Genomic DNA, 25,920 nt, shown 5'->3' on the forward strand with positions numbered 1-25,920 from the left:
ACACACCATGAGGTCCAATAAACAACACCAGGATGGTACATTTCCTAATGTCAGCATGGTATATTTTCACTACACTATACTGTTGCTCAGAAGGGCTCATATATAATTTTGCAAGCAACATTGTTTTCCTCTTGGGCAAGCTCTTTCCTCTTTTCTACTTCATCCAGTCTGCCTTAAATAATAACTCTGCAGTTTTTCCCTGATATCCTCATCTTGTGGGTGTTTGAAAGAAAAGAAAGCTTCTTTTGGTGTACCTCTTAGAATTACATTGACCAGTAACACCACGTTATGAATTATGAAAATACTGTCAGTCAGAATTGGTTGCATTTACCAATTTAAAACAAATTCCATTTCAAAGCTCTTTGCCTGCCATCCAAGGTAATTGGAAAGCCAGTTTGAAAAATCTTCTAATGTGCTTTTTAAAATTGACCAAGTTTGCAGAGGCAGCTTCTTAAACAAAATATAATTAATTTCTATCTGTCGAAGCTGATCACTGCAGGCTGACAGTCCTTCTTTGTTTTAAAACATGTGAATTTTTTTCAATAGACTATACCTCCCTTTCATCTTCCTCTTTTCCCCGTATAAATTGGCATTTTCTGTCTTCTAGGAATCTCATTATCATGCACTGCTTCTCCATTGCTTCGTATTAAAGGTGCCCAACTGATGTACCAAAAGAACTGTAAATATCTATTTTTATGTACCAAAGATTTCTTTCTTATAAACTTATTGTTACAATGGCTCTAACATGTCAGTACTTATCTGAATTATCTTAACTCATGATATCTATTTAATTCATTTTCATTCTACATGTGTACTCTTTGGTGCTATATAGTGACTAAGATGCTCCAAGGTTATATAGGTAACATTTGATTAATTTCTAGAGCAGCAGTTAATTTTAAAAGATCCTGAAATAACTGAATTATTTCATCTGAAACTCTAAGTCAAAAAAACCCCAAACAAACCACAAATATGAGTCTTGGGATGTATTACTATCCTTACATACACTTTCTGTGTCATCTTCAGGAGTTTCCATCTATAAGATCAGACTCCCTGAAAACAAACCCTCAAAATCTAACTGACATTTAAACATGCTTGTTTCTTGATCTGAAACATGAAATATTTTTTTCAGACCCTCTGAATTATTACAAAGTTTATTATTACAGTCTATTGACTGCTTTTACAAAATACATGAGAAATGTCAACTGGAAAATAATTTCTCTTTATCACCTAAGATTATGGTAACAGTAATGTAAGAAATATCTGGAGGGCTGATAACTATCTGGATTTGCTTTTCACTGTTTTGGTGGTCATTGGATCATACCAACAATTATTAATTTTCAGAAAATGTCTCAGTCCTCTGATTTCACTGCCTAGCTAACAACTTGCTTTCAGACCAAGTGATTGCACCAATCTAATCCCAGCTACATCAGCATATCAATAGCATGTTTCCACTTAATCTTAGACTTCCCTCTGATTGCATACATATTTTAAAATTTTACAGTAGTTCATTCTATTTGCCTCAGGCTCTTTTTTCTTTCTTTCTTGAAGAGATTTTTATTTTTGCAAGTGAAAATTAGCTGGTGCTGGTGTAGGACTTCCATAGGGACAAATAGATCCCTTTCTTCTCCCTGGTATCCTCTGCTTTATACCATAGTTTATGACTCCTCTTTTATCCAGTTAAGCAGATCTGAAGAAAATAAAATCACCAGAAAGGACATAGTGTATAGAAAGGAGGACTAAGACTTTCTAGAGTCATTGCAGGATTTGAGAGTTTCTTATGAACTTATGTTTTTCTTTCCTTTTTTTATAAGCTGAAATTGATTCTAAGTATTTTGAGGTGCATTTTTTGATTTTAAAGAAAAGCTAAAAGCAACATTTTCTATGGGAGTTTGGAACTGAATAACAGCCATAAAAAAACCCTAAATCCAACTGTACTGGGCTTGAAACACCTTTGCAGAGTTGGCTTCTTTATCCTCATGGTTTAAAAAAAAAGTAGTTTGTTTTTATGATAGTATACAAGATGCTTTAGGTTAATATCAGGACATTGGAAAAATATCATGAGCCAATAAAGGAAAAAGAGAAAAATGCACCAAACTATGGAGGGTCTGATTGCAGAGAAAGAGAGAGAGAATAAGAGAGAATTATAAGTTAATTTTAAAATATTTATTTTGCCATGAAATTCTGTAATTTTTTTAAAGTGTTTTGTATTAAATTCTTTTATCAGGACTCAGACTTTTTCTCTACAGAAGAGCGAAGGCTTTGTTGATACTGATTACTTTTCATAAATTTTCTATTCTCATAGGGGAAACATGGTATGTATGAGAACTTGTACATATCACCCCATAATAGCTCTGTTCATCACTGCTAGCTTGAGCCTTGATAAAGTACGCCTTGTAACATTTGCATACCTGTCACAAAGTGACTAAATATTATCATGAATGTATTTTACAGGGTGAAGTGGTAAAATACAACAAACCTTTTGCAACATTCCTTCTTTTATAGGAGTGGTTTTTACCGACAAAAAAAAAAAATTAAGATTTCTATTTTTATCTGGAGTTCTGTGAACTTCAAGATATTTTATTCAGGCTGCAGTACATCCTGTTGTATGAAGGTGAAAAGTGGCAGTGATCAAGTTTTAGACAATGAATGTTGCGAGAAAATCAATAGTCTGATTAAAAAAAGAAAGCTCAAGAGGCTTCTAACCCTAAAAAGTTGATTTGTTACTTCACTATATCTCACTGAAAGAGCAAACTATATTAGTCTTTAGATTTACCAGGCGCATTATTCCTTGTGTAGTTTCAAACGTATCAGCAGTAATGAGAAAGAACATCTTTAGGTTAGCCCCCGTTTTCTCCTAACATATATCAGTTAGATCTGTAGGGAGAAATACTCTATACTCTATCAGGCAGGTGAGCTATAAAACCTGCCAGAACAAGGGACTTCTTTGCACTATTTCTGACCCTGAAGATTAGACTGAAAAAACCTTGGTATCAGACATTTAAAAAATGTCTGTTCCCAGAGAGATAATGAGAGTGAAAAAAATATTATACACAGAGCAGAAGGGACAATTACAAGTAAAAGTAACTATGTGTGAAGGAAAATCATGTTAAATGCTAAAAACTAAATTATAAAATAAATGTTTAAAATATTTATTGAAAGTACTATAATGAATGACAAAGGAAACAATGCTTTAAAAACTTGGAAGAACAAAAGTAAGATGTCATCTATAACTAGCTAGAGTTTCTAATAACAAGGGATAAGAGTGCTAGGACATTTAAGGCAATATTATCTGAGAAATTACTGAAGAAAAAATATTTGGGGGAAGTTTCCAAACGGTGGAACAGACTATGCTAGGTCAAGGACAAAGTAAGCAGACTTTCACTGCAAAATATAGGCAACTTCTGTGCTAGCAGTGAACTTTTGCTGATGAACCTCTGTGGACTCTTTCAAGAAGGCAGATTTCTGGGACTCAGTCCAACAAAGCACTTATTTGCAACTTAACTTTAAATATGTAAGTCAACATGTTAGACTTAATTCATATAAAAGCATTGAGTAAATATAGCATTTATCAGGACATAACCCTATAGCTTCTGGTTTCAATAAGATCCTCCTTTGTCTTCAAGTTCTTAATAAATTTAAACTGCTGCAAATCATTAAACTCTTGACTCCATTGTCTTGATACACAATGAGTAAGTGTATGTGGGCTACAGCCCAAAACCTCAGAGTATTTAAACACCTACTTCACTTGAACAGTGTGAGCAGCTCTGGTCCCAGTATCAAGAGAAATACATTACTATTAGAAGAAAATAAAAGACATTAAAGACCAGCACACTTGATAAGAGATGTGTTTTTACACAGGGAGAAGCTAGGCAGATGAGAAGACGACATTTTGGAAAAGAAATGGCAGAAGTGTAACATAGATGTTCATAGAATCAAGAAAAGAATGATGACTCTCATATCTATATCTATCATAAATATGTGCATGTATACATATATATAGAGAGAGAGAGAGAGAGTATATATATATACATATATATATATATACACACACACATGATGGAGGAGTTACAAGGCACCAATTAAATTACCAGCAACATGTTTAAAACAAGTATTATGAAATGTGTGCACAATATGTATTATTAAACAGTGGTGCTTTTGAATGATGGGATCTACTAAATTTCATTGATCTGAATACAGCCTCTGGTTTGTTGATCCTTGTTGCCAGAAATGGAGAAGTGGTACCACACTGTACTTGCCTGAGCACTCGGTCTTTTCAAAGCATTGGCTCTTGGCTGCTGTCTGAGATTGTTCTCAGCTGGATTGGTCCTATCCTATGTTGGATTTTTACTCTATAATCAACAGAACACATGTACACAAGTAATTCTGGGCCCAATAATGTGAAATCAAGAAAGCACACAATAATGCTGAAAGCAGAAAAAATCTGAATGCATCATTAATAATAAAACTCAACACACATTTTAACAATTAGTATCTCATTCATTTATGCCAACATTAATTGAGAGCATGTTTGTAAATTCGTAGTTATTCATTTATGAGTTAATGTGCTTTCAGGAAGCAATATGACACAGTTGGTTGAAGTTGTAAAATAGTTTTGGTATCTTATCTTCTGCTCACTGCCAAAAAAACAAGACATCTTTTTTTATTTGTTTGTTTGTCTGTTTGGGGTTTTTTTGTAAACAAAAACCAATAGTCTTAAACCTGGGAGTACAGTGATTGAGAAAGACTTTAGTGAAAAGCAATGAATAACACACTGGAGAAAGTTGTTTAGGGCAGCTTTAAGACCAGCTTAGACATTTGTTTTCACAAACAGGTTAGTATCTAACTCAGTCCAATGATTATTTTTCTTGTAGTTATGCAAGGATTATATTTTGTTCATCAAAAAAAGTCAAACCACATTTGAGTTAGATAAATATGTTAAATGAAGACCTGTTTATTATTGTTTATTAAAACTACCAATATACTCAAAAAATTCAAACAAATGTTTGCTGTTTAACTTGCATAGATACAAATAGACAACCTGAACATAAGAAGAGGTTATCTTGACAAGGTTAATACATCAGGCCAAAAAGTATCCCACTGCTTCTTAACATAGTAAATCATAATTCTTGCAGAGAATTTGTGCTATAATAAAGTAAATGAAATGAAATTTTTAAAAATCCTAAGATAATAATTCCTCATTTTGATGGAATAAATGCATATTTTGAAACACCTTGGAAAATCTGAGATTGCGATATCATTTGCATAATGGTTGATGGATGGTAGTGTCTGGTCTGAGACAACTACATTCAAGGATCCCTTTCATTGAAGCAAACCCAGGCCTTTGCACAAGCATTTTTAAAATTGTGTTGATTTTTTCTTCTTTGTAATGACTCCAGATTAATTTATAAATTTATTTGTAACCTCAGATTGTAATGCAGAAAACAAAGATTAGTCTTTTCCCAGTTTACTAGCTATGGATAAGAAAGAGCACAGATTTATTTCTCATTTCTGAAACTAAATTATGCCTAAGTAGTGATACAGCATTTTTAGTCCAGATTACTATAATAAGGACTGCAAATTGATTTTAATAATATGAGGTGATTCACTATTAATTCGAGTTGTGATGCGTCCAAAGCGGTTGTTCTCTAAAGAAAGAAAGAAAGAAAATATTACTTATTTATTAATTATTAATTAATAAATTAATTGAATCAAATAAACTGAGAAAGGATGCATTAGTAAAAAAGTATGTTCTAACAAGCTAAACAAAAAAGCCCCAACAAATACAAAACTGAATAAAAACTTTAAGCAGTTTAAGCTATTCATCAAGACCAGAGAAAATTAAACTATAGAACAAAACAGAATACCTATTGTGATTGAAAAAGCTGAAAAAGCAAAACTATTACAATGTGTATAATAAGAGTAACAAAAAAGGGGAAAATATGAAATTCAAAAAATTTGTCATATACCTTAAAATCCTTTACATTTATTATTTAAAGCTGAGTGGTTAATAATAAAAATTTGTACTGTATTTCTTATACATTTTAGCTCAGCTTCGAAGCAAACTCACTCAGGACTTGAGAAGCCTGGCATGATTCTAGATGTGCTGCTTTGAGGGAAAAGTACCCATTTTCCATGAAGGATAATCTCTGTTGATGAAATTAATTGAGTAAACTGTATTACAGTGTATTGAATTGAGCTTTTGAACAAGTAACTTAAAGATGGCTCAATGAAAAATAATTTTTAAAATTACATCTGAAATGGAATTTGTTATAGTCTATGGGGTGATTTGTCTGAAATGAAGTCATTATTATGACCCATCACATAACCTAAGAAATTAACTTTTTCATGTACCTTAGTCTCTGAAGAGAAACAATTCAAGGAATATGTCTTACCTACCTAAAGTTTCCCTAGAAACAGCAATCTATTTGCATGGAAGCAGTACTGTTTGCCATAGAATTGCCTAGGAAGCTCCAGCTGAAGACATTAATAAATCACAGGGCCATTTCAAAAGACAATTCAGTTTTTGTTTCATTTTAATTAGCTGGAAAAAAAATTGAAATCCACTTGGGAAAATCAGAGTAAAGGGCAAGGCAAAGACCTGGTCAAGACTAGCTTTTAGAGCAACAGAAAGGTGAAGTAAAATGGGAATATGTTTTCACCATCAAAAGTAGCTGCTAAGATAAAAACTAAGCCCTGCTGTCTTTAAAATATGGAAGGTTCTGCAGTCTCTGCAAGGACATATCATTGAAGAAACAGGCGAAAATCTCCTAATAAATTCTGTGACATCAGATCTTCAAAAAAAGCCAGAAGTCATCATCTACTACTTAGAAGTGTAAAACTACATCAGCAATGTATAAGTTTTGGACGGTATTTCTGCCATTGGTAGAGTATATTTAGAAGATTCCAAAATGAAACATGAGACAGCATAAATGTTATAGTTAAGTGAGAGTTCTAACGCCTTTCCATTCAAATTTTCAGTTAATTTACAATGCAATAGTACGACCACTCAGCTTTTTTCACAGAGTTTTTAGGGATTTGGTTTTATGCCACTACCTTCATAAAGCCTGTACTGTATCAGCCCTCTAGTAAAGTACAGTAGGGTGCTGTGCTTTTCAGAAATTTCAGTTCATCTGCTGAGACTTGAAATGGCAGGTTAGTAAAAAATCCCCATGGCAATTTCATCAAGATTCCCAGTAGACAATTTCCAGCTGGACATTTTCATGCAAATGACATAAGACTCCAATGAAGTTCAGTCAGACATGTAACTTATTTTCAGTTTGGAGCTATAAGTGAGCCACTTTTGGTCTGATCCTTCATTTCAGAGATAACTGAAATGCCTGGAATATAGTACAGAGATTATCAAAGTTGGGGTTGTTCAGCCTGAAGAAGAGGAGATTCCAGAGAGACTTTATAGCAGCAGCCTTTCAGTACTTAGACAGGGATGCAAGAGAGCTGGAGAGGACTTTTTTCAAAGGCATGTAGTGATAAGACAAGGACTAGTGGCCTTAAACTGAAAAAGGGTGGGTTTACATTAAATTTTTTGAAAAAATTCTTTATGGTGAGAGGCACTGGAACATGTTGTCCAGAGAAGTGGCGAATGCCCCATTCTTGAACTTGTTCACAGCCATATGGGATGGGGCTTTGAGTAACCTACTCTAGAGGAAGGTGGCCCTGCCCATGGCAGGAGGGTTGGAACAAGATGATCTTTGAGGCTCTTTCCAATACAAACCATTCTATGATTCTATAATGATCATGGTAGAAAGATTTTGCCATCAATCTGTAAAGATAGTCAAGTATTTTGGATTTTGAGGAGATGTCCATGTGGAAATATCAGTCTACTACCCTGAAGTGTTAAATGAAATTCAAGCACATGCCATTCAAATTAATTTATGTGAGATCCTGTCATATTATTGATGGAGATAACAAATGGATTAACTATATTTTTGCTAACTGGGAAGTCTAATTTTTTATGACATTCTATTTAAATCTCAAGTTTGCTGCAACTAAAAGTTGTAAGAGTCCTAAAAAATAGACTTCACACAGAATATCAAGTCCTTAAAAAGCATGTTTGCCACAAGACTCAAACCCGAAATGCAAATGTGTAGCAAATGGGACTTTAGTATGAATCAGTTCAAAGCAGTGTAACTTCAGTTTGGAGAATGGTGTCTGATTAGTCCAGCATTGTGGAACATTGTGGAAAAAGACTACCTAGACCCAAGATAAAGCAGATTCTGCATAACCCCATTGATCCCAAAGCTGGTTAATTCAACACAAGAAGTGGGAAAGGCTAACATGGACCTCTCTCTTCACCAGAAATCCAAATCATCCCACCCACTACACCAGTCCTGGCAAGAGTAACAGCTCTATCACTTTCTGCTGGCTTCAAGAAAAGCATGCATTCATATGTCTTTTTTATCTCATTTATAATTTGCATTTCCCTTTGTCAAAGTGAGTGGATTAAGTCCCACATGTGCTAATTTTAATATCTTTGTTCTTTTCTTCTTTGTGTAAGCAATGAAGAGCTCCTCTGGGCATTAGAGTTGAAAATCAATTCCTCTGAAATAATTTTAATTTCTCTGCATTTATCATGAAATAAATGAAACAGAATTTGTCTCATTTGTCTCATATACACAGCAATCAGAAGATCATGAAAGTGCATTTATGAGATTTTTGCAAATTGAATCCCAACACAAATAAGTCATATCTAGGCATAACTGACCTGTATATTTTCCAAATTCGACCATGGAGATATAAGGTAATTCTACTGGCTAATATCTAAACAAAGTGCAGTAATATCCAAATGTATTTCTCCAGTCTTTATTAATAATGTCACAATTTTTTCTGTTATGTTAATTTTTAAAACATCAGTAATTGCAAACCATTTATCTTATATTACGCCTTTCAGTACAGTGGACAGTCATTTCAGTTCCTAAAGAGATCCTGATTCCACAGGGAAATATCAGAAATAATTAAGAAGAGTTCTACATACCAGTGTTAGAGAAGAAATCTATCTTCTGAAAGGTGAAACACAATGAAAAACCAGCTGACAGCTTACTTAATATTTACAGTTGAGTATGACATCAGACAGAAGGGAGGCACTGATTGATTTTAATGGCAAGCAGCTGAGCATGCTTATTGATTTAAGAGATTGGTTAATTCACAAATGGCAAAGGCCATTAATACACTAAAATTGTAGCAGTGATGATATGAAGAATAAAAAGTGACCTTGTATTTAAATCCTCTCCCTCCAGGTAAAATGCGGGGCTCTCTGGATGGGAATGTAGGTGAAACTTTTAAAGCATCATTATTATTTATTTTTATTTATTACAAGGCAAAAATCTCAAGAATCATCAAAAATACACTAGTCTTCATTAATATCTCTTTTTTAAAATAAGAGTTTAAGAGCTAAGTAAGAAAAAATTTAGATTTTTAATAGACTTTTATATTTTAGGTTTAATGAAATAATTATAAAATGGAAATCATGATGAAATGAATTTTCACTTAGAGTTACTGAAGTCTTTCTAACATGGTCCCAGAAATTCTTCCCTTTCCCTTTTGACTAAGCAAATTTAAAAAAAAAAATTAGATAGCAGATGTAAGGAAAGCAGGAGGGAAAAATGCAGCAAAGAAAATTAAGTAAATGGAGATTATTTGAAACAGAAATGAAAAATGCCCTTTTTGATTCCTCACCTTTCTTCTTATCGGTGCTGTCTAGATCACTTTCTTGTTAAGTCAAAGTATAGAGAAGATCTTATGGAAATGTATTTCTTTAGGAGATGCCAGTGATTTTTTTTGTCATTGATTTAATTTCACTGTATTTTCCATGTTACATAAGGTGACATGTAAAAACCTGAAAATTATTTTCTGCATCTTTTCAAGTATTCCATGTACAATATTTTTGAGTTCTCAATAATTCACATGTTTATGTAGGGCTGACCAAGATTCTGTCCCTTACTAGTATCAGCAGACCACACCAGAGAATTTTCTATACATCCATAAAGTCAGAATAAGTATATGCAGTTTTCTTCACTAAGTCATTTGTAAGACCATTTGAGAATACATGAATGTGACAGCTTTTCACTCAGGAGAACTCAGTCAATCCTGAATTTTTAAACTAACTCTTGTATCATCAAGTGAATAGCATATTTCATGCACTGCATGAGGCAAAAAATGACCATCAATTTGAGAACCAGCATTCTTTGAGAGAATCTCTGACCAGAGAACCAATATACTTTTCTATCAGCTGAGGAAGACAAATTCACCTTTTACAGTTAAACAAAGTTTTGTTATCTATCGAATTTTCTGTAAAAGGAAATAGAAATGTCTCCAAGTTTTATCAGCTATACTAAGGCTTATAGAATAAAACTTCATGATGTAAGAACATAGAAAACTGTGGTTTCAGAGTTAGAAATGTTACTAACAACATCTCCAGGAGAGCATCACACAATTTAGGGAGCAACTAAACTGCAACTCTATATTGAGATGAGAAATATTCTCAGTCTGCCATTAGCTCCTATAGAGTGAAGCAGAAGTTGTTCTACCACCAGATTTAGGAGCCTCCCAGACTAATACCAAGATGTTGTTTTTTACAGTTGGCATTCTCAAGCAACACTGAACCTGTTTTGGAAGGGTGTGAACAGAATCTTTGCTTGCACATGGTAAATCACGTTGTAGGCCAAGAGCAGAAGAATGTGATGTATTATTGTGTGTTAGAGTCAGCATTGTCAGCAGGCTTAGCAGGCAGCAGTGGTGTGGCCAGCTAAGGAAAGCTTTAAGTAATCTATCAAATAAGAAGCAGATATATGATAACAGCTGTCAAAGTCGCAATTTAAGGTACAGAGAACTGTATCTTCTGTTGTAATTATAGTCATAAGAAACGTAGAACCACTGGCTCCAGTGGAGTTATGCCAATTTGAAATATCAAAGTATATGATCCACAATTACTGTATCATATCAACACATTGATAGGCATATTAAGGTAGCTATACATAATTATAAATTGTATGTATTAGGCCACTCAAGAGAGAGGTGGTTCATTCAGAGGTTTCAGAATCCTTAACCCATCAGGCCATAATGTTAAATTGAATAACACCTTCTGTCAATAATTAGAAAAATACATATTGTTGTCAGCACCTATGTATGTTCGTGTGTTTCCTCCAGCACCAAGTTTAATGAAGCCAAAGCACTTAAATCAGCACACAGCATCCTGCAGTTAGGAAAGGTCAGAGCTCCTCCTGAATTTTACAAGAAGGCAGCATGTGTGCTGTTACCTCTTGTCCTCTGTGGCAAGTTGAAGTTCTAGTGGGATCCGAAAACCCTGAACCAATATTGCTCACAGAGGTATTTTGGTAACTGCAGGAAGTTCTGGCTGTTGCCCTCCATGACACATCTTTGAAGAAGCCATGTGTTGCTCACAGACAGTTAATGTTCAGGTGTCAGGAAATACCCATTCTGGGAGCAGCCACTAAATGTAGTCACCTTTTCCAGAGAAAGTTAGATATTTAGAAAAAGCTTTGTGTACGGCCTAAAGTATAATATCAGAGAGGCATGGACTCTAGGGAACTAAAAAATAAGCAAGATAGTAACAAAGAAGATAGTAGTTTAACCTACATTAAAGAGAAAACTTGAAAAGGATGGGTGCTTTATAGTCTTCCCAGTGACCATGAATATGTTAGAAAGTACAGCTGGAAAAAGAATTTTCTCTTTCACTCCAAGGGTTTTTATGGCAAGAGAAATAAGATAGAAATACCTTTAATCACAACAAAGAAAGAAAAACAGTGACCCTAGTAAGAAACAAAGGGCCAGATTCTGGTCTGGTATAAATCAGATGTTAGATGCCTGCCCTGGGGCATCCTGTGTCATGTGAGAGAGCTTGAACAGCACCCAGCTCTCTGCCTGTGTTTGCATGTAACCCAAACTGTGGCTCTGTGCAGCATTTTATTGAAGATTTCAAGCCTTTGACTACTGAAAAAATGCTATGTAGAAGCAAATCTATTTTCCTGAGGTTTTGCGTGATAAAAATAGACTGTAATCTATAATGTAGCTGACCAAAACAATTCCTGTTTTCTACCTGCTACCAATGTGACTATCACTCCCTGCCAACACAGCATTATGCAAAGTAAAAGCCAAAAAAATCTGTGGGGATGGAAGAAGTCTTATGCCAGAAACCTGCTTTTCCTGATTTATTTGATTTGACCTTCACAAATACAGCAAGCAAGAAAACTATTTTTTTACATCAAGACATTGTGGACTGATTGCAGTAGTCTGAAAGAAACAATAATTGATTTCAATAATTAATTCCTTCTGACTAAAGCAATGTTGCTGTTTATGCACTCTTCCTAAGGCCAAGTAAAAAAGAACTTTTAGCCAGGAGTGCATAAACAGTAATGTTACTTTAGGGAGCAGAAGTCCCCTAACATACTGTTGATTTGGGAAAGGCTTTTTTTTACCCCCAGGCTATAAAATTTTTTTTATATTCTCTCATGTTGCCTCAGGATGACCCTGAGATTCTCTCCGATTTATAAAACACAGGAAACAAAGTAGAATGCTATTTTGACAGCATAGAAAGACAAAAAAAAAATTAAAAATATAGTTTCTAGCATGTGGAAAACATTGAAATATACTTCCAAAAATATGTGGAAATACTTTAAAATTCAGTTGAGAGTAGAAAGAAAAACATTCAGTGAGAAATTTCTTTCATTTTTTTCTTTTTTTTCATGAGATCAGAGTTGTTTTTTAGATGTTGTTATCTAAGTAGATTAAGTACAGAACAAAAAAGCAGCTTCCCATTATAAATGTTATAACTTTTTTCCTTAGTTTTTGTGGTAGTCACACAAGTCGCACTTGCCAGAAGTCTAGCAAGCAAAATTCCTACAAGGATTATTTTTTAAAATACTATCTTGTTTATAACATAAATCCTGCATAATTCATATGAGGGGCTAGCTGATTTCACAACAAAATGATTTTGCTCAGCTTTCTTGTATCTTGACTGTATCATAGCCTGGGTTTCTTGTCGGGAATTTATTGCCTAAATCTGGTGTAATATCAAAGTTGTATTATTGGTGTTACTCCTATAAAAAATGACATACCATAATATGAAGCAGTGCCTTATTATTCACATAGATTCCACATCAACTCCATGCAGGTAAAGAACTTGACCTGGTGTGACTCCACTGGTCCCTTGGTGATCAGATTCCTGCTATATAGATCAGAATTAAGCAAAACTAGACCAGATGTTTTTTACTATTAGATAGATTAGCCCAAAACTAAAATTAGGAAAACATACTGGATCTGATTTACTATCAGTATATGATCTGTAGTTGCAGAGGGAGCAATGGATAGTGGAGCAGAGGCAAATGGCAATTTATTAATGCAGGCATGAGAGTCCCATACCCTCACCCCTGACTGCTCTAAAAATGCTGAACAGAAGGCTCCAGTCTGGTGATGAAAGCTGGTTTCTGACAGTAAAGGCTCAGTAAAAACAACACAAAATCATTTAAAAAATGGTACATGAGAAAGTTCTGGTGGAAATATCTCTACAAAAATTGTCTACAGATATACAAACACATATGATTTCAAACTTTGCCTAGGGTTTCCTTGCAAATATTAATATACCTGAAGCATTGTGATGAGCCACCAGAAAACAACATCCGTGAGATTCTGTTGTTGAGTAACAAGACCTTCTTTTTACTATTCAAACTGGCTTTGCTAAAAGGTTTGAATTTAAAAAAGACATTCCATAGAGTATTCCCATTTGGCATAACTAAATTATAGGATGAAAAGTTCATGCTCTGAGTCAAAGTATTGTAAAACTTCAGAATGTAAGAGATTTTGTCACAACCTGCATATTAAAAAATCCTTACATTCATATAGCAACTGCAACAAGAGATTCTCAAGAGGGGTTCATAAACCTTAATCAAGCTCCCCAGAATTCTGTGAGAAGGACAAAGATGATCATTAGAGCTTTTCAAAGCTTTTCAGTCAAATATTTTATTTACCAAAAATGTAAATTTAGATAAACTGACTGAGTTTGTGGATTCAATTGCACATGCTGGAAACTGTATGTCTATGGGAAATTTTGTATTTTAAGACTGTTTTCAAAAATTTGGAATTTAAAGAAAAATATACAAAATAAAAGGAAGCTGTTGTTGGTTTTGAACAAAATTAATCTGGAGAATTCTTATTCATATGGAAAATGACAGAGAAGTTAATGGTTGTAAAAGCTTATTTTATTTTTCACTTCGATGACTGAAGTAAAAAGAAAACCAACCATGTGCTCTATTAATATCTCTGTTCTGTGCATGACTGAAGTGAAGGCTTACATATGGTTTTATGACATGACCAGTCAGGAGCAAAGTGAAGGGTGAAATTAAGTTTTCTTTTGGTAATCTGCTGGTTGGTTTCCTGGTTGGTTTCCTATTCACTCAGAAAGCACTTTATCCTTCACAGTAGCAAGTTTTGGATCCTGAATATTTAGCTTTTTTTTTTTTTTTTTCCTCTCCTTTAGGGCATACCAATATCAAAGTCATTTTCTGACAGTTTTAGGTGACTGCAGAATCATGTTTTTGATTATAGCAGAAGGATGAACTGTCCACAAACCATCTCAGGAACATCACTGCTTTATTAATCATTTCTCCAGTATGGAGATATCACAGAGCTATTTAACCAGAGAGTCTTATTTCTCAGCAATCTGGGTTAAAGAGCTGATCACAATAAGAGTTGCTAGATAGCAGCAGTGATTAGAGCAAGTACTGCAAGGTTACTGCTAAATGTACACTTAAGGACTCTGCAGCTCTTGTTTCAAATCTGTCCTAGAGCAGATGGGGAATACTCTCTCAGGAGTACATGTTCACTTCTGAAAGTATGACAGGCATTCCCAAGTGTTACTTCTTCTGGGATTCTGCCTTAGAGCAAGAAAACCCCTCAAGTAAATGGAGGCTGTTTCTCTCCAGTTATGTCTCCACTTCGTGGTCATCTGCCTACACACATCTGTGTATTGGAAGCAGTTCAGCACATCTGGGCATTGCTGTGCTCCTCCCTGTGCACTTACATACAGCCTTGCTGGTCTAGCTGAAATGGGAGATGTCCAAAGAGGTGCATCAGTCACCACATCAGCCCTGGCAAGCTGTCAGTTTCAAACCACTTCTGCAAACAAGATTTTTATTTCTTTTATGTGATATCAAGTATGTCTTGTTGCTGTTTTCTTTCACACATGCTTCCAATGGAAAGTGGAGAAGTATCTTTTGAGGGAATTATGGTAAGAAAGAAGATGGTGAATCAGTTTTCTGTTTGCCTCCATCAGTATTCCTCATATATTCTCTGTCCCACCACACCTGCAAATGAGCAGGAATAACACTGCAACTGCCAACTCACTGGCTCTCACCTCATCTATCCTTTTGTCTCTTCATCCACAATTCATCACTCCTCACCTTATTTTTTATTTCAGGTTCACGGAAAAATTTCAAGTGTGTTATATCTCTAAAAGATCATGTCCAAATTTTACCCATATTGTAACATAAATATGCACATTTATGACTGTACATAAATACAATGTGTATTTTTGTTGCAACACAATATGCAGTAAGAACATTCTACATATGGTTAAATCTAAAGAATTCAAAGAGTCATAATATTAGATGTTAGCAATACATTAGCATAAATATTAGAAAGTTTTATTTGCCATTTGCAAAAGTACAGACATAAGTGTTTCAAAAACACAGATTAGTACATGGGAGGCTTGAGGAGTTAGAGAAGCTACTTAAAGAGATATTTGTTCACTGAAAATGAACAACGAGTGATGCATTTTCTTCCTGGGGAACTAACAGTTCTGTAGCCTTGATTTGCACACCTTTGGAAGTTTAAACAAAGATTAGACAGAGAACTAGAAAGAGGCTTTTTGCCATTACTGCTGGCTGCTGGTATTTTAAGTAAAGATTCCGACTGATATTTCCCAACGAAGAGACTCAAATTAAAGAGATTTGCTGACTGTTAGTTCCATTTCCACACCAGAAGGAGAAGCAGAGTGACAGGCTCCACATCACAGCAGCACAGCTTTGGCCAAGCTCCAATTGAGCAGGGGCTGCCTCAGATCTCAGTGTGTGGTGGCCATTACACATTTTGGGGAGGCTATTTAAAACTGGCATGTGAACTAGTTCTATCAGGGAGGAGAAAGTGCAGGTAGTAAAGTCACCCTGTGACATCTGCTCTCCTGCTGTGGGTTAACACAGAGAAATGAAGCTATATCTGAGGCACGGAACCATTCACAAAACGGAAATAAACTGAAACAAATTGGAGATAATTTGATGTTTTTAAAATCGGAACAATTACATCAAGAATTCCTATGTTGGAGGATTTGTACAGGACTTCTGCTGTGAGTAAGCATTTGGCAACACAAGAAGATTCATGAAGATTATGCCAGAAAGATTATTGCTATCCTTTAAACTGATTGAAGGATATCAAGTAAGCTTTTTGACAGGCAGTCCTGAAAATTATGATAATTTCTAGTTAAAAGGAATTCCGGAAATCCAATTTGCCCTAGTTTTCTAGTTCATTAGAATAATAATTTGACTCAACTAAAGTAGCAGGTGAAATATTTTTAAAATACAAATGTTCTTCACCGTATAATGCCTAGAATCATCATCGAATTCAGACCCTCTCTGCTATTTACAACAAGCTACAGGGCCAGGAAGAGTACTGCTGCTTCACTCGTGGTAGCCAAAATCAAGTGTTTCTTAGTCCAGTTGCCATAGAACATTTCAAAAAACACTCAGCACTATAATGAAGTCACAGAGACATAAAAAATCTTTTTTCAGTGTGTTGTAATGTTTACTAACATGTACTCCACATTTTTTTGAACTTACTGTGAACTCTCTATGAACGGTGGCTACACAGTAAGAGCAGTAGTATTGCAAGACAAATTAATGGTGATATTATTAACCACTAAGGGAAAATATTCTGTTATAGTTTTACATTGTTCAACTAACAACAGAAACATCATTTTCTTATCAGTATATTATTACTTATAAATTGTACACAAATTTGTCACAAAGGGCTGTGCTGAAATGAAACCAAACGTATTCTTTTATCTTAAAGGAATCCAAACACCAGAACTGTAGGTGACAACCACAACATTTACAGTTAGCAAATATTACCTCAAAGCACTTGGAGATGAAGAAAACAACTGTGGGGCAAAACAACTTAATTATAGATTATTGGTAGGGATTCCAGTGAAAGAATGAAAAAAAAATACAGGATATTACAAAAAAATCAACAAAAAATTCAATAATATATAGGTTTTTCTTTTGAAGAACCTATTATAGGTTCTTCATAAGAAGAACCTATTAGAAAGGCACTTTTCAAAGTGGAAAAGGCATATTTTTTCTATGAAGATAGCAGGTACCAGGTGAAGCTATTGATAGGACTACTAATAAAAATGTAACAAAATAGGAATTTGGCTTGTTAGCAAATGGACTAACAGATACCATAACATTACTCAAATAACTGAGAGCTAATTCAAAAGTAAAGATATCATAAAGAGCTGAATGCAAGTGGAAGCATGTTAATATAAATATAGACTTGCATTTTTGTGCTGAAAATCCAAGCAAGTGGTGTAAAAATGTAATGATTATCAATAAATACTTGAGTACATGGCCAGTTATGACAGAGCCCAGATTTAACTGCAGTCAACAGCACAATGCAAACTTGTGGTGTGCAGAGTCATCAGCTATCCCTAAATAGGACATTGCTTAGGTCGACAATAGGAGCTAAACACTTCTTGGCCACATGATCCTCTCTGTAGAAATACAACACAAACTGTGGAAGAGAGGACCCTGAAAACTGAATTGAGGAGTACCACTCCTAAACCACAACAGTGTTAAAATATGGTAAAATACATGATGAAAAAATGACTCAGTTTGCAGCTCAAGTGCATAAAGTGTATGATTAACACTGCTGCACCTTCAGCTATTTGTGAAATCAGTGGTACAAATTTTATCTTTTTATCTGTAAGGCATCTATCTAGTTCCTGTTCAGCTGTTTTCCTTTTATCTGGGAGTAGTGCAAACAATTTTCTCTGGATATGCAGGTAGTTTTCTTTATGGGAGACTTCTTAGTAATTTAGTTTCCTGCATAGAGAATCCATTTTTTTCACTGTTAGTGATTGCATAGTTTTCTAGAAGTGGACAATTCTGCTATTTGCAAGTATTAAAACTACAGGGATGTGACCTTAATAATGTCCAATCATATCTGAAAAAAATCATACTGAAAACCCCTTAGAGTTCATGACATTTCAGTTTTTGCTGCACTATCAATATCAAGCTTCAGTTTGATGTCATCAAAACCATTTTCACACTGGTGAAACTAATGAAATTAAAGAAATGGTTGCTACCAATGTACACAGCAGTAAACATGTTCTCAGTTATGTCCCACAGTTGTACTATTGGAGTAGGACTGATCATGCTCATAACGGACAGAGGAGCTTCGTTTCCTGGATATTTAAACAGTGAGGCTTATGTATCATGTCAGGTGCAGTGATGGAATGTGGGCATTTCTTCCACACAGGGAAGATGACAGGAAAGAGTTGTCTAGGATGTACTTTATTATAGTTAGCATAATTCTCAATGTAATCAATTCTGTATCCCTCATCTGTGGTAAATATATAGAGGATACAAATCTTTAGTCTTTACACAGTTGTTTCTTGTATTTATTATTTACCACTGTGGGGCTTTTTTGGCTATATAAGTTTCCACAAAAATTATTTATAGTTTTGAAAATTAATTTGGAATTTGAGACAGGTTATTCTATTTTCACACATTAAAAATAATATCTCATTATAAAATATTTTTCCAGCTGATATTGTTAGAAGTTTTGCTGCTATTTCAAATTGGCAAAGAATTACAAATGAAATTTCTGGTTCTTCAACATGTAAGAAATAAAAGAGCAGGATGACAACATAGCTGGGAATACCTCCCCCTTCCTTTTCTTTGCCCAGCTTTACATGTTGATCATGATGCCATATGATCTGGAATGTCCCTGTGATAATCTGGGGTCAGCTGACCTGGCAGTGTTTCATCCCAGTTTTTTGTGCATTCCCAGCCTTCTGGCTGGTGGAGTGAGAAGCAGAAAAGGCTTTGGCTCTGTGCAAGCCCTGCTCAGCAGTAACAAAAACATCCCCACATTAGCAGCACCATTTCCAACACAAATGGAAAACATAGCCCATGCTAGCTACTGTGAAGAAATTAACTCTACCACAGCAAAACACAGCACAATGCGAAATTATGACTAGTTAATTATGTTATTCTTCTGAAGTTTTCTCAGTTGTTCATTGGAATATGATTAATATCATATTTGTAACATTTTGTCAATTTAAATAGTAACATCCTAGCAAAACAGTTGTGATTTTATCTTTTCTTCTGCATAGATTATTATTTTTTTTAAATTTCTTGCACAACACTTGACATCTGATTGAATTCTCTTCAGGTTTCCTTCATTAAACACTGCACGAGTATTTTACATTAAACCTGTAGCTGTCTCCTGCAATTAGTATTGGCTGTTTGTTCAATAGAATACATTGGTGGTTATCAATGATTTCTAATGCTATCTTAATTCTGATATGCTGCAGATACTAATGGCAGACATCAATTACAGTTCTGGCTGAAATCCCTTCATTTAGTCTTAATAAAGAAAAAGTTAAATTCTCTCCTGTTTAATGACTGCAAAAAGAAATTTCAATTATCAACCAATATGTCAAATCTTTTGGTAGTAATGAATTAAATGATTCACTGATTAAAGTTCAAGGGATAGGTTATGATTTGGGTTTCCATTGTAGGTACATGTGTTTTTAAGGAACAGTGAAACAAAAGAAAATTGACATTGCAAGAATGCAAAGTACAGAACAAAACATAAAAAAACAGAAAAGGATAGTTCCCTTCAGGCAAGCTTGTTCTTCGTATAAAAGAAGATTCAGAATAATGGACATTTTTCTTAGTGTTTATTTATGTTGTGTTCACAAAAAACAAACTTTCTGTGCATATTTAACAAATAAATTGGGCTTTAGCCAAATATATATATATATATCTCACTAGTCCTCATCAGTTTATCCTGATTAGTTTAGCAGAAAAAAAAATTAAAGTCCTTGATTATTAGCTAATTAATAGAGCTTGAAGAAGCTACCAAAACGTGGTGCTATATGTTGTCTGATAGAAAATATGGAAGAGCTCTGCAATATTGTCTGCTGGAAAATATCACGAAGAGTGAAAGAAAGAAAACTGCAAATGACAACAAGAAAGGCAATCAAGTGTTGTACCAAAGTCTAATAATACCAGACTCCTTGAGAAGAATCTGTTTCTTGAATAAACCTTGAAAAACTGGCACACCACTAAAGACATCAGGTATGTGAAAACAAAGTTTCAAAAATACTCAAACAAAATGGGTTAGAGAGACTCCAAAAACTTGCAGACTCAACAATTTCTGAGAAATACAGCTATATGGTATTTTGACTAATTATTGTGTTAGATAAAAACACTTGAATTTTGAAATATTTAGACCAAAGACATTTTTTATCACTCTGTGCCAAAGTGTGATTGACTGGTCTTTATTGTATATGAAGGATAGATTTTACATTTTTTATGTAGCTAACACTTCATAAGGATTCTACTGAAATTGATGTCTGAGCTCTAAGTGTGCTTGATGTGGAATGCATAGAGTATTCACGGATCATTAAATTCAACCAAACATATCAGTTATACTTTTGGATGCCAAAAGTATGTTTTGAATATCTGAAAAATACCTAAACAGTATAAAAATTGGGAATTTGTCTGCTTTTTCCAGTGAGTCTAATAAAAGACAGTATGACCTCTTTTGCTAGTATCTTAATGTTATTGTGCAATAGGTGTAGCTAAACATATATACTGTCATTGTACCTCTCCTGTGAGGATGAAATGGCCAAATATTTATACATATGACATTTTCTTTACATATTTGTGCTTTGCCCATTTTGAAAATTAAAATATAAACATTCTGGTAAAAAAATCTGTTCTCCCCATCATGCCACAGAGTCAAAGTCTAAATCACTTTTGCTTTGTTTGATATGGTGTATAAAATACATTAAAGGTCTTTGTTTTACTGTATTGTGAAATTAAAAACCATGCAGTCTCTGTAATTACATTGTCCTTTGCCGTCTCTTTAAAAAAGAAAAAGACTGTGTTCAAATTTTCCCCCTGTTTTATTTGCACCCTATTAACAACTGTTACTAGAGCTTTAATTATGCCCCTGTGATTGCAGAGATGCGGCTGACTTGTGTCATTTTCCTCCCAGGGGATGCTTTATAATTACCAGCATCCATCGTGGCTGCCTGTAAGCTGATGCTTTTTTATTACCAGTTCAATAATCACTGCATCCTTGTGAACATCTGCTCTACAAGCCATGCATCGGAGGTCCCAGTGCCTGTCACTCGATGCTCCCTTGCTGTGGCGACCCTTTTGCCCTCACCTTCAGTTTATATCTAATTTGCTTAGCAGAAGCTTCATCCAGATTGCCTCACAGGAACACAATTAATGCTCCAGATTTGCAAACAAAGAAATTGTCCCCCTTTTTTTTCTTTTTTTGTCTTATTATCTTGATGTCATATCCTATAATTTGTATTCACAGCAGGGTGAATCAATATAAATCCTGGAAAAATATAGTATTTGGTTGGTTATCTAGCTTTATAATGAAAAGTAGGTAAGTGATGAGGATTTTTTTCTCCATGAACATCTATATAGTATTCTCAAATAAAAGATAAATATCAGGGCTTTCTGCATATATTTTCCCACAAAAAAATGTTGTAGGAAACAAGGAAACGTTTTCCATATGATATTTTTAATGTTTTATAATTCAGAATTCTTCCATAGAATGGTTTAATTGGCAGGAAATCACTACTTTCATAAACACATAACTGTTCATGCATGTTTAGATTTTTCTATCGAAGTACATACATAGATTCTGAGTGAATGTGTTTTGCTGAAAGAGGGTTATTGTTAGTTGCAAATATGGGTCATGTGGAGATGTCCAAAGTAGCTGGAAACACCATCAAGTTGTCTGGTTGGCTTTGTAACTCATATGATAAAGCCTTTGAGCCATGCAGATTTCTGCCAACATATATTTTTATATTGGCCTATCTTATCAGGCCTTCCATAGTCAGGCAAGGTATAACAGACCTTCACATGAATTGCAGTGAATAATGTATAGTACAAAATCAGTAATGTTAGTGTTTCTCTCTACACGAAGCTGTAATTTATATGTCTCTGATTAAAGATTTTCATCTAACCTAGCAAAATTCTTAGAGCAGTGAACACTGATGCTATCTCTTAGAAAGACGGATGCCAGAAAATTAGTAAGCACTGCACATCCATTTTGAAAGGCAGTAAAGTACTAATTGGAAACACATATGTCTACTTAGTGGCTATTTCTCTATAGTTTCTGGTAATTTCATCCTTGTTTCTTGTTAAAGAGGTCTATTTCATATAATAGCATGATCAATGGTTGTGAAACATTATTCAGTATGATTCTGTAGAAATGCTCTGGATATGAATTTACTTAAAGATTTGAACACAGCCTTCAAAGGGCTTATTACAATTCCCCAGAGCCAGTTAAAATACATAGAGCTATAACTTCAGTGCCTAGGACAGGCCAGACCATAAGCTAGAAGACAAAGCATGGGAGATTGTGATGATACAGCCAGCAGTTTGGAGAGATTTGAAACTGAGAGAAAGTCAGAGAGGCTTTTGTGAGTACCTGCAGGAAAACACAACTTCATAATATCCATCCAAATTGTGTGATACATGGCCTCTCTACCTATGTGTCAAGATTTTCTGCCAATTAATTTCTTTAAATTCTGCCTAGACTGGATCTGGATGAGGGAAGGAGATTTGAATTACCTGTCTGAATGTCTCCTATTTTAAAAATTTAAAAATAGAATAAAAATGTTTTGGAGAGTGGGGTATACTGATGTGACTCTACATACCTCACAGCCAATATGATGTGCATTATTAAAAGTTAATGGTCAGGCCATTGTAATGTACTCTAGTAGCCAGAGGTCATAGGGCTCCCAAGTATAAAACAGAGATCATCCCAGCCTCTGTCATCATCCACTCCAAAGAGCAAAAGGGAAACAGAATTCTGCTCTGTACCCAACACTTCCAGACTTTTTCTTCTATTTTATCTCTAGCAGAAAATCTAGGAGGGTGTGGTGTACCTATATCAATTATGCAAAAATATATTTAAAGAAAAAAATAACAAACCACCAAAAAAACCCCAAACAAAGACAAAATCTACTATATCAAAAACGTGGCTTAAGATCAGCCATAACACTCCAGAGATGGCTCTTGCTCATTTCGTCCCTTCCTGGAGGAACCTGACTCAAATCTGAGCAAGTACCCTACCTTGAAGGGAGATGTAGAATTCCCACCAAGGTATGATTAGACCACAGAGCTCCCTCAGCATCACTCATGGCCCTCCCCTGATCAGGAAGAGTGGCTCCAGGGCTGTAATTCACTCCTGGTGGGTATAACCCTGCGTCCCTTGCCAAGACTGAAAATAGAGTCTTGCTAACGGGTCCTGCAGCTGCTCTGGCTGCCAGCTGCCACTGGTGAGGCGTAAATCTGCCTTTGTCTCTACTAGGTGCTCTGTCTCCCTGTCTCCTCGTTATTCTCCAAAGGGAGAGCCTTTTCTGTGACCCAAAAAAGACACTCAGCACTCTTAAAGAGACAGTGTCCTAGTCCTTCTTGTGTTGGGAGGCAAGCATAAGCTCAAAGCATCTCTCCTCTAAGTAGGATTGCACTGCTCAGCTGAAACTTTATAGCCTTTGGGTTAAACAAAGCAGAGAAAAAAAGCTTTCATTAACTTATTTATGGAAAGACCTTGTCTGTATGACATTTAACGCTTTTTATAGACTGTAAAGTGCAGAGTTTAGTCAGCTAGTTACTCGACTTGAATGGTTTTTCATCCTGTGCTCTCCAGGATGAAACAGCACCCAGTGTTTCAATGCTATCTGTAGATATCACCATCAGTACCTCTCTTGCAGGAAATGGGTTATTTTTTTTTTAAATTTAATGCTCAACTCCATACGAATTTTCAAATTAGATGATTGCTCTTGCATAATCTTGTTTTTATGCAAGACATGTTACATAATGAAACAGGATTTATCTTTCTAAAAGTGATAGCTTTTTAAAAAGCTGATTTTTTTCCTTTGGTTTCATATTGCTGAGGACTTCAAGAAAAGCAGCTCTTTATAACCTTTTAATGTATCTTCCATTACAGAGATGTTTTCACTATGACTGCAATTCATACACTTGGAAGTCACGTACATGAGGCCTCTTTTCCAGAAGACATAAATCCCATTGAAACAGGTTGAACATAAAGAACTTACTACTTGGCTAAATGAAATGACAACTTTAGAATCCTAAGAATAAAAAAATGGTGATGAGTCATCAGTCTCCATTTCACTAACCACTAAAATTTCAGAAAATTGTTTTCAAAGATGATTACTAGATTTATTAATTAACCTTTTGCCATCAGAACTAAGAAATGGAAAATATTCAAGACTAAAGTTTCACAGTTTGATAAGGAACTAACAGATCTCAGAGAACCATGAGGTGTGACTGATCTCACAGTAATTATTGAGTAACTGAATACTAGTCTTTAATAAACAGATGAATATAAGCTTTTAGGTAATATCTCATTTTTATAACCAAACACTGGATAACAAAACAGAATTTATTTGGTAACTTCCAAATGTAAGTCTGTTCGTTATAGTTAAAATAGTTTTATGCTCTAGTGGAGTAAATATAATAAAATTGACAAAATGCTGAGTTCTAGTTGTTTCTTTGATATTTACTTTATGTAGCTTTTCTTAGACAAGCTACATATATATCTATTATTTAATTTTTTGATACCCATCAAAAAAATGTATATGGTTCATAAATACTCACAGCACTTGTTTATGTCAGGTGTTGTGTTAATAACCAAAATGTGTTTAGATTTTAGTAGAGTCCCTCTAAAATTCTTAGTGAACTATGTTCCACTAATTAGATTCTATTGATCTTTAATTTTTGAAAGTACTTTGGAGTAAGATACACTGAACTGGTCTCTGAGAAATTACTTTAGGTATATAATTATTAGTAAAAACAGAATTAATAATTTTGAGTTAGAGGCTGGAAACACTGGTTTGGTGCACAGATTTAACATAATAACCCATTTCTAATGTTTGCTCTTGTTTCTTCCAATTTGAATATATGTAAATTATTTGTAAAACAACTTCTCCAAACTTACAATGCAAGTGGGCCACACATATTTATAAGAGAGTTTATTTACTTGCATGAATAATTGTTTTAATAATTTATTAGAGATCTTTGAAGACATGACTGTTAAGTTTCTTACAGGATATAAGGCAGATGGGTGCTCTTTAGAGTATAAAAATTATTTGGAAATAGTAACACTGCGGTGCACACACACACACAAATAAATGGAGAGAAAGTAGCATGGAGTGTAACAAGGATAATGAACACACATATATATGATATTAGAAGATTTGGTCTTACAAAGTAAATTTTTTTAAATGGTAAATATACTACATTTAAAGAACCACAGATGTTGCCTGAGAAGACATCCTAATTTCATAAAAATAATCATTGGAAACAATGCACTAGAAGACTTAAAAATCTAATATTAAAATAAATAATTTTTCCATAGTGTATTGAATAAAACATAATTAGCTACATAATAGAAAGTCAGATTTAATTTACAAATATGAAATAATTGTTATAGTACTAACTAGATAGTGAGTGTTGAACAATGTGAGCAGTGATAGCTGTTAGGAAACAAAAAGATTGAAAGTTCCCAGAGAAAAATCACCACCATGGTTTTACTGCAGACAAAGTCTGATGG

The 25,920-nt window shown here is 34.6% G+C and overlaps 2 long non-coding RNA genes across 22 annotated transcripts in view; one reads left to right on the top strand and one right to left on the bottom strand.

The window, feature by feature from the left end:
• Positions 1-25,920, bottom strand: part of LOC106861509 (uncharacterized) — a 228,744-nt gene that overhangs the window by 107,053 nt on the left and 95,771 nt on the right. For 17 of the 21 annotated variants that reach the window (XR_015804530.1, XR_015804519.1, XR_015804525.1 and 14 more), the window contains one exon: positions 4,257-4,349. The exons of the other annotated variants lie outside the window; for them this stretch is intronic. This is a non-coding gene — a long non-coding RNA (uncharacterized LOC106861509). The remainder of the gene's footprint in view (positions 1-4,256; positions 4,350-25,920) is intronic. 21 annotated transcript variants of the gene reach the window in all.
• Positions 1-25,920, top strand: part of LOC148223337 (uncharacterized) — a 66,359-nt gene that overhangs the window by 31,551 nt on the left and 8,888 nt on the right. Inside the window, exon 3 of the long non-coding RNA XR_015804533.1 lies at positions 24,295-24,383. This is a non-coding gene — a long non-coding RNA (uncharacterized LOC148223337). The remainder of the gene's footprint in view (positions 1-24,294; positions 24,384-25,920) is intronic.

This window comes from Sturnus vulgaris, chromosome 6 (assembly GCF_052056855.1).
Source record: "Sturnus vulgaris isolate bStuVul1 chromosome 6, bStuVul1.hap1, whole genome shotgun sequence".
NCBI lineage: Eukaryota > Metazoa > Chordata > Aves > Passeriformes > Sturnidae > Sturnus > Sturnus vulgaris.